The sequence below is a fragment of the Hemiscyllium ocellatum genome, chromosome 40 (assembly GCF_020745735.1).
Source record: "Hemiscyllium ocellatum isolate sHemOce1 chromosome 40, sHemOce1.pat.X.cur, whole genome shotgun sequence".
NCBI lineage: Eukaryota > Metazoa > Chordata > Chondrichthyes > Orectolobiformes > Hemiscylliidae > Hemiscyllium > Hemiscyllium ocellatum.
The window spans coordinates 3,391,081-3,399,982 of record NC_083440.1 but is presented as its reverse complement, the minus strand read 5'-3'; the positions used below and the strand labels follow the sequence as shown (position 1 = coordinate 3,399,982).

General features: G+C 48.5%; 1 pseudogene; it reads right to left on the bottom strand.

The window, feature by feature from the left end:
- Window positions 1-8,748: 8,748 nt before the first annotated feature.
- LOC132834565 (U1 spliceosomal RNA) lies at window positions 8,749-8,902 on the bottom strand (annotated as a pseudogene).

Below are 8,902 nucleotides of genomic sequence, written 5' to 3'. Positions count from 1 at the left end.
AGGGACAGAAAGAGCGAGAGATAGGAACAGAGAGAGAGAGGGACAGAGAGACAGAGAGACAGGGAGACAGAGAGAGAGGGGCAGAGAGACAGAGAGAGAGAGAGGGATAGGGAGAAAGAAAGAGAGGGACAGAGAAACAGAGTGAGAGAGGGTTAGGGAGAAAGAGAGAGAGGGACAGAGAAACAGAGAGAGAGAGGGACAGAGAGAAAGGGGGAGAGAGACAGAGAGAGAGAGAGCGGGACAGAGAGATGGAGACAGAAAGGGACAGAGAGAAAGAGGGAGAGAGGGAGGGAGGGAGAGACAGAGAGAGACAGAGACACAGAGAGAGTGAGAGACAGAGAGAGAGTGAAAGAGAGAGAGAGAAGGACAGAGAGACAGACAGACAGGGAGCCAGAGAGAGAGGGACAGAGAGAGTGCGTGAAAGAGAGAGAATGAGTGTGTGCATGAGAGAGAGAGAATGTGTGTGTGGGGGGGGGTGTGTGTGTGTGAGAGAGAGAGAGAATGCGTGTGTGTGTGAAAGAGAGAGAATGAGTGTGCGTGAGAGAGAATGTGTGTATGAGAGAGAGAGAGAATGCATGTGTGTGTGAGAGAGAATGAGCATGTGTGTGTAAGAGAGAGAATGCATGTGTGCGTGAGAGAGAGAGAATGCATGTGTAGGTGAGAGAGGGAATGAGTATGTGTGTGAGAGAGCGAGAACATGTGTGCGTGAGAGAGAGAATGAGTGTGTAAGTGAGAGAGAGAATGATTGTGTGCGTGAGAGAGAATGAGCGTGTGAGTGAGAGAGGGAATGTGTGTGTACATGAGAGAGAGTGAGTGTGTGCATGAGAGAGAATGAGCGTGTGCGTGAGAGAGAATGTGTGAGTGAGAGAGAGAGAATGCGTCTCTACGAGAGAGAGAATGAGTATGTGTGTGAGAGAGAATGAGCGTGTATGTGAGAGTGAATGAGTGTGTGCGTGAGAGAGAGAATGCGTCTCTACGAGAGAGAGAGAATGAGTGTGTGAGTGAGAGAGAGAATGTGTCTACGAGAGAGAGAATGAGTGTGTGTGTGAGAGAGAGAATGCGTGTGTACGTGAGAGAGAGAATGAGTGTGTGTGCGTGAGAGAGAATGAGCGTGTGAGTGAGAGAGAGAGAATATGTGCATGACAGAGAGACAGAATGAGTGCGTGTGAGAGAGAGAGAATGCGTGTGCGTGAGAGAGAGAACGTGTGCATGAGAGAGAATAAGTGTGTGTGAGAGAGAGAATGAGTATGTCCACGTGAGAGAGAGAGAATGTGTGCGTGACTGAGAGAGAGAATGAGTGTGTGTGTGAGAGAGAGAGAATGCATGTGCGTGAGAGATAATGAGTGAGTGACAGAGAGAATGCGTGTGTGCATGAGAGAAAGAATGTGTGAGTGAGAGAGAGAGAGAATGAGTGTGTGCATGAGAGAGAATGTGTGGGGGTGCGTGAGAGAGAGAATGCATGTGCATGAGATAGAGAATGCGTGTGTACGTGCGAGAGAATGAGTGTGTGCGTGAGAGAGAGAATGTGTGGGGGTGCGTGAGAGAGAGAGTGCGTGTGTGCAAAAGACAGAGTGCATGCATGAGATAGTGTGCGCACATGAGAGAGATAAAATATGTGCATGTGAGTGAGTAAAGGAGTGAGCGTGTGTGAGATATAGTGTGCACATGCATGAGTGTGTGTGAGTGAGAGAAAGAGAGTATGAGAGTGAGAGAGAGGAAGTGTGTGTGTGTGAAAGAGTCAGTGCACGCAAGTGTGTGTGTGTGTGTGTGCATGTGAGAGAGTGTGTGTATACAAGTGAGAGAGAGGGCATGTGTGAGAAAAAGAGTGTTGGCATTTGGAAGATTGTGCATATGTGCACAAGAGACTGTGTGTGTGTGCAAGAGAAAGCGTGTGCACATGTGAGAAAGTGTGTTCGAGCATGAGAGTGTGTGTGTGTCCGAGAGAGAAAGAGAGCGCATGCATGTGAGAGAATGTGTGGTCGTGCGAGAGAGTGTCTACATGTGAGAGGAAGAATTTGTGTCCACACTTTCTGTGTGAGTGTGCCTGAGAGATGGTGAGAGAGAGAGAGAAAGAGAGAGATTGTGGGTGCGAGAGAGAGGGGGGGAAAGACAGTATGAGCCTGTGTGAGAGAAATACCAACTGCGCGTGTGAGAAAAAGTGTGTGTGTGTGACAGGAGAGTGTGTTGCAGTGTGTGTGAGAGACTTTGCAAGTGTGTGTGAGAGAGACAGAGTTTTGGAGAGAGAGAGTGAGTGTGTGAGAGTGAGAATATATGAGATGGTGAATGTGAGGGTGTGGGGGTGCGTGTGTCAGAAAGTGTGTATGAGAGTGTGTGTGTAACAGAGAGTATGTGGAAGCAAGTGTGTGTGAGAGAGAGTGTAGAGAGAGAGAATGAGTGAGTGAGACAGAGAGAGAGCGCATATGTATGTCTGTGTTTGTGTGTGAGTGTGTGAGAGAGAGATTGTGATAGTGTGTGTGAAAATGTTTAGTGTGCATTTGTGAGTGACTGCGTGTGTAAGTGTGTGCGCATGTCAGTATGGATGTCTGCAAGTGTGTGAAAGGGCATGTGTGTGAGGGACTGAATGTGTGTATGAGGGAGTGTGTGTGTACACGCGAGAGAGAGTGAGTGAATGAGAGTGAGGGACGGTATATGGTTTGTGGATCATTACTGAGACAGGGACACAAACACATGGTTTATACACTGTTACATTATGGAGGGACAGCATTGACACGGAAACTGAGCACTCAGATGGACACAGACACAGACACACACACACACAGACACGCACACACACACTCACACAGACACACACACACACAGACACACAGACACACACACATCAGACACACAGACACACACAGACACACAGACACACACACATCAGACACACATCAGACACACAGACACACACACATCAGACACACAGACACACACACACACACACATCAGACACACATCAGACACACAGACACACACACAGATACACACACATCAGACACAGATACACACACAGGCACACACACAGACACGCACACACACACTCACACAGACACACACACACACAGACACACACACACACTCACACAGACACACACACATCAGACACACAGACACACACAGACACACACACACACACACATCAGACACACAGACACACACACAGATACACACACATCAGACACAGATACACACACAGGCACACACACAGATACACACACTCACACAAGCACACACGTCAGACACATAGACACAGACACACACACACATCAGACACAGATACACACACACAGACACAAACAGGCACACACACACACACACACACAGACACACACACTCACACAGACACACAGATACACACACACACACGATATACACACACAGACACAGACTCAAACACACACACACAGGCACGCACAAACACACAGACACACTCACACAGACACACACACAGACACACACAAACCCACACACAGACACACACACAGACACACACACAGACACACACAGATACATACACACAGACACACTCTCATACACATGCAGTCACACACACACCCACACACACACACACAGACATATGCCCACACACACACACACACACACAGACACACACACACAGACATAGGCCCACACACACACACACACACAGACATATGTCCACACACACATGCACACACACACACAGACATATGCCCACACACACACAGACACACCCACACACCCACACACACACAGACACACACACACACACACACACACACACACACACACACACACACAGACACGCACAGACATGGAAAGACTACAAACTCAGCACCAAGTTCTTTGTTGATTCACACTGCTCTGTTCTGATATCCCGTTAGATTTGTTGATTTGGAACATCCATGTGGACAGTTATCCTAATCCCATGTGCCATGTCCTGATCCCAAATTCCGTATTTCTAATGTCCCTCCTCAGTGTAATATCCAAACACCATTAATTCCCATTTCACTGTATTCCATCTGCAGGAGGCTGAGAGATGACCCAGTACAAATGGGAGGCTGAGAGATGACCCAGTACAAATGGGAGGCTGAGAGATGACCCAGTACAAATGGGAGGCTGAGAGGTGACCCAGTACAAATGGGAGGCTGAGAGGTGACCCAGTACAAATGGGAGGCTGAGAGGTGACCCAGTACAAATGGGAGGCTGAGAGGTGACCCAGTACAAATGGGAGGCTGAGAGGTGACCCAGTACAAATGGGAGGCTGAGAGGTGACCCAGTACAAATGGGAAGAGCTGTTTCAATCTGCAAAACCAGGACGAAAGTTTCTGAAGGTGTCAACCAAATTAGGTATGTTCACGGCATGCAGTTCATGCCTGTTTCTGTCTGCGTTTGTGTGTGTGTGTTTGAGAGACCATGCCTGTTTCTCTGTGTGTGTGTGTGTGCTTGAGAGACCATGCCTGTTTCTCTGTGTGTGTGTGTGTGTTTGAGAGACCATGCCTGTTTCTCTGTGTGTGTGTGTGTGTGTTTGAGAGACCATGCCTGTTTCTCTGTGTGTGTGTGTGTGTGCTTGAGAGACCATGCCTGTTTCTGTGTGTGTGTGTGTGTTTGAGAGACCATGCCTGTTTCTCTGTGTGTGTGTGTGTGTTTGAGAGACCATGCCTGTTTCTCTGTGTGTGTGTGTGTGTGTGCTTGAGAGACCATGCCTGTTTCTCTGTGTGTGTGTGTGTGTTTGAGAGACCATGCCTGTTTCTCTGTGTGTGTGTGTGTGTGTGTGTTTGAGAGACCATGCCTGTTTCTCTGTGTGTGTGTGTGTGTGCTTGAGAGACCATGCCTGTTTCTCTGTGTGTGTGTGTGTGTTTGAGAGACCATGCCTGTTTCTCTGTGTGTGTGTGTGTGTGTTTGAGAGTCCATGCCTGTTTCTGTGTGTGTGTGTGTGTGTTTGAGAGACCATGCCTGTTTCTCTGTGTGTGTGTGTGTGTTTGAGAGACCATGCCTGTTTCTCTGTGTGTGTGTGTGTGTGTTTGAGAGACCATGCCTGTTTCTCTGTGTGTGTGTGTGTGCTTGAGAGACCATGCCTGTTTCTCTGTGTGTGTGTGTGTGTTTGAGAGACCATGCCTGTTTCTCTGTGTGTGTGTGTGTGTGCTTGAGAGACCATGCCTGTTTCTGTGTGTGTGTGTGTGTGTTTGAGAGACCATGCCTGTTTCTGTGTGTGTGTGTGTGTGTGTGTGTGTGTGTTTGAGAGACCATACCTGTTTCTGTGTGTGTTTGTGTGTGTTTGAGAGACCATGCCTGTTTCTATGTGTGTGTTTGAGAGTCCATGTCTGTTTCTGTGTGTGTATTCGAGGTGGAGGGAGACCATGATTGGTATGTGTGTGTGTGGGATTGTGTATTTGGGAGACTATGCCATTTCTGTGTGTTTGAGAGAGAGAGAAAGAGACCATGCCTGTTTCTGTGTGTTTGTTTGAGAGACCATGCCTGTGTGTGTGTGTGTGTGTGTGTGTGTGTGTGTGTGTGTAAGAGAGACAGAACATGCCTGTTTCTGTGGGTGTGCTTTTCTGACAGGTGGTGCCTGTTTCTGTGTGTGTGTGTGTATGTGTGTATATGTGTGTGAGAGAGAGACCCTGCCTATTTCTGTGTGTGTTTGAGAGACCATGCCTGTTTATGTGTGTGTATGCTTGAGAGATAGTCACAGGTGAGGTGCCGGGAGACTGGAGGTTGGCAAACGTGGTGCCACTGTTTAGGAAGGGTGGTGAGGACAAGCCAGGGAACTATAGACCAGTGAGCCTGACGTCACTGATGGGCAAGTTGTTGGAGGGAATCCTGAGGGACAGGATGTACATGTATTTAGAAAGGCAAGGACTGATCAGGGATAGTCAACATGGCTTTGTGCGTGGGAAATCATGTCTCACAAACTTGACTGAGTTTTTTGAAGAAGTAACAAAGAGGATTGATGAGGGCAGAGCGGTAGATGTGATCTATATGGACTTCAGTAAGGCTTTCGACATGGTTCCCCATGGGAGACTGGTTACCAAGGTTAGATCTCATGGAATACAGGGAGAACTAGCCATTTGGATACAGAACTGGCTCAAAGGTAGAAGACAGAGGGTGGTGGTGGAGGGTTGTTTTTCAGACTGGAGGCCTGTAACCAGTGGAGTGCCACAAGGATCGGTGCTGGGTCCTCTACTTTTTGTCATTTACATAAATGATTTGGATGTGAGCATAAGAGGTACAGTTAGTAAGTTTGCAGATGACACCAAAATTGGAGGGTGTAGTGGACAGTGAAGAGGGTTACCTCAGATGACAACAGGATCTTGACCAGATGGGCCAATGGGCTGAGAAGGGGCAGATGGAGTTTAATTCAGATAAATGTGAGGTGCTGCATTTTGGGAAAGCAAATCTTAGCAAGACTTATACACTTAATGGTAAGGTCTGAGGGAGTGTTGCTGAACAAAGAGACCTTGGAGTGCAGGTTCATAGCTCCTTGAAAGTGGAGTCGCAGGTGGATAGGATAGTGAAGGCAGCGTTTGGTATGCTTTCCTTTATTGGTCAGTGTATTGAGTACAGGAGTTGGGAGGTCATGTTGTGGCTGTACAGGACATTGGTTAGGCCACTGTTGGAATATTGCGTGCAATTCTGGTCTCCTTCCTATCAGAAAGATGTTGTGAAACTTGAAGGGGTTCAGAAAAGATTTACAAGGATGTTGCCAGGGTTGGAGGATCTGAGCTACAGGGAGAGACTGAACAGGCTGGGGCTGTTTTCCCTGGAGCGTCGGAGGCTGAGGGGTGACCTTACAGAGGTTTATAAAATCATGAGGGACATGGATAGGATAAATAGACAAAGTCTTTTCCCTGGGGTCGGGGAGTCCAGAACTAGAGGGGCATAGGTTTAGGGTGAGAGGGGAAAGATATAAAAGAGACCTAAGGGTTCACTTTTTCACACAGAGGGTGGTACGTGTATGGAATGAGCTGCCAGAGGAAGTGGTGGAGGCTGGTACAATTGTAACATTTAAAATGCAGCTAGATGGCTAAGTGAATGGGAAGGTTTGGAGGGATATGGGCCAAGTGCCGGCATAAGATTCTAGATTGGGTTAGGATATCTGGTCAGCATGGACGAATTGGACCGAAGGGTCTGTTTCCGTGCTGTACATCTCTGTGACTGTAGAAGGGCTTATGCCCGAAACGTCGATTCTCCTGCTCCTTTGATGCTGCCTGACCTGCTGCGCTTTTCCAGCAACACATTTTTCAGCTCTGATTAGGTGACAGTATCCACCCTCTCCTTTTAACTCCAGCAGGTGGTGAATAGTAAGTGGACAGAGCTGAATATAATCTCTCCGATAAATTGTTGAAAGAAGCATCTTTGAGCAATACTTGAATAGGCAGGTTTTTTTATTTCAAAAATATACTTTATTCATAAATACTTTGATGATCTGTTTGGTTGGACATGCCATACATACGTAAACATTCCACTTCTTTGCATACCGAAACAGAGTAATCGTTCCTATTTACAGGTCTGTACAATTACATATTGAGCTGAGGTGTCAGCAGAGCCCAAATGACTGCGCGGGCCCCCTGATCTTCTTTAGACAGGCAGATGTTACACGGTGGTCTTTCCCCACCGCGCCTTGGCGGCAGCTGCCCCAAGCTTCACCGCATCCCTCAACACGTAGTCCTGGACCTTGGAATGTGCCAGTCTGCAACACTCAGTCGGGGTCAACTCCTTCAGCTGGAAGATCAACAGGTTTCGGACCACCCAGAGAGCGTCCTTCACCGAGTTGATGATCCTCCAGGCGCAGTTGATGTTCGTCTCGGTGTGCGTCCTGGGGAACAGGCCGTAGAGCACGGAGTCCCGCGTCACGGCGCTGCTCGGGACGAACCTCGACAAATACCACTGCATTCCTCTCCAGACTTCCTCTGCATAGGCACATTCCAGAAGGAGGGGTGTGACAGTCTCGACCCCCCCGCAGCCGCTTCGAGGGCAGCGTGCGGTGCAGCTGAGAGTCCGGGCGTGCGTAAAGGATCTCACAGGCAGAGCCCTTCTCACCACCAGCCAAGCCATGTCTTGGTGCTTGTTGGAAAGTTCTGGCGATGAGGCATTCTGCCAAATGGCTTTGACAGTCTGCTCAGTCTGCTCGATAGGATCCACCCTCTCCTTTTCCCGAAGGGTCACTACGTGCTGACCACTTCCTGATGGACTTGTGGTCAAAGGTGTTTGTCTTCATAAATTTCTCCACGAAGGACAAGTGGTACGGAACGGTTCAACTACTCGGAGTGTTCCGCGGCAGCGAGGCCAGGCCCATCGTTTGCAATACTGGGGACAGGTAGAACCTCAGTATGTAGTGACACTTGCATACCGGGGATCCACGCACAGCTTGATGCAGCCACACACAAAGGTGGCCATCAGGGTGAGGGTGACATTGGGTGCTTTTTGGGGTCCCCCACCCCGTTGCCCAGAACATCGTACAGCGAGTCCCTTTGGACCCGGTCCATCTTTGACCTCGATATAAACTGGAAGATGGCCCCGGGATGACTGCAGCGGCACAGCTTCTGGGAATAGGCCAGACCTGCGCCACGTATAAGAGCAGTGACAGTGTCTGGGCAGTAAATAAGAGGGAGATAGATTTGGTAAGTCAAAGTCCTTGCCAAAAGGTTTTAACATAACGAGGGGGTTAATTGGAGGATGAAGGTGTAACATAACAGAGAGGAGCGGTATACGCAGGTAACACATTGAAGCGCCCCCTATTGGATCATCTGCCTTTGGTTTATAAACCAGGGGAGAGCGCGAACGCAGTCCCCCACTACCACAAATGTTGCAGTCGAGTATCCCGCATTTGGGGACATCGCAGGCGTCAGCACACCCGAAGTGCAATGGGATTTTTTTTATTTCAAAAATATACTTTATTTATAAAATTTGCATAAAATAA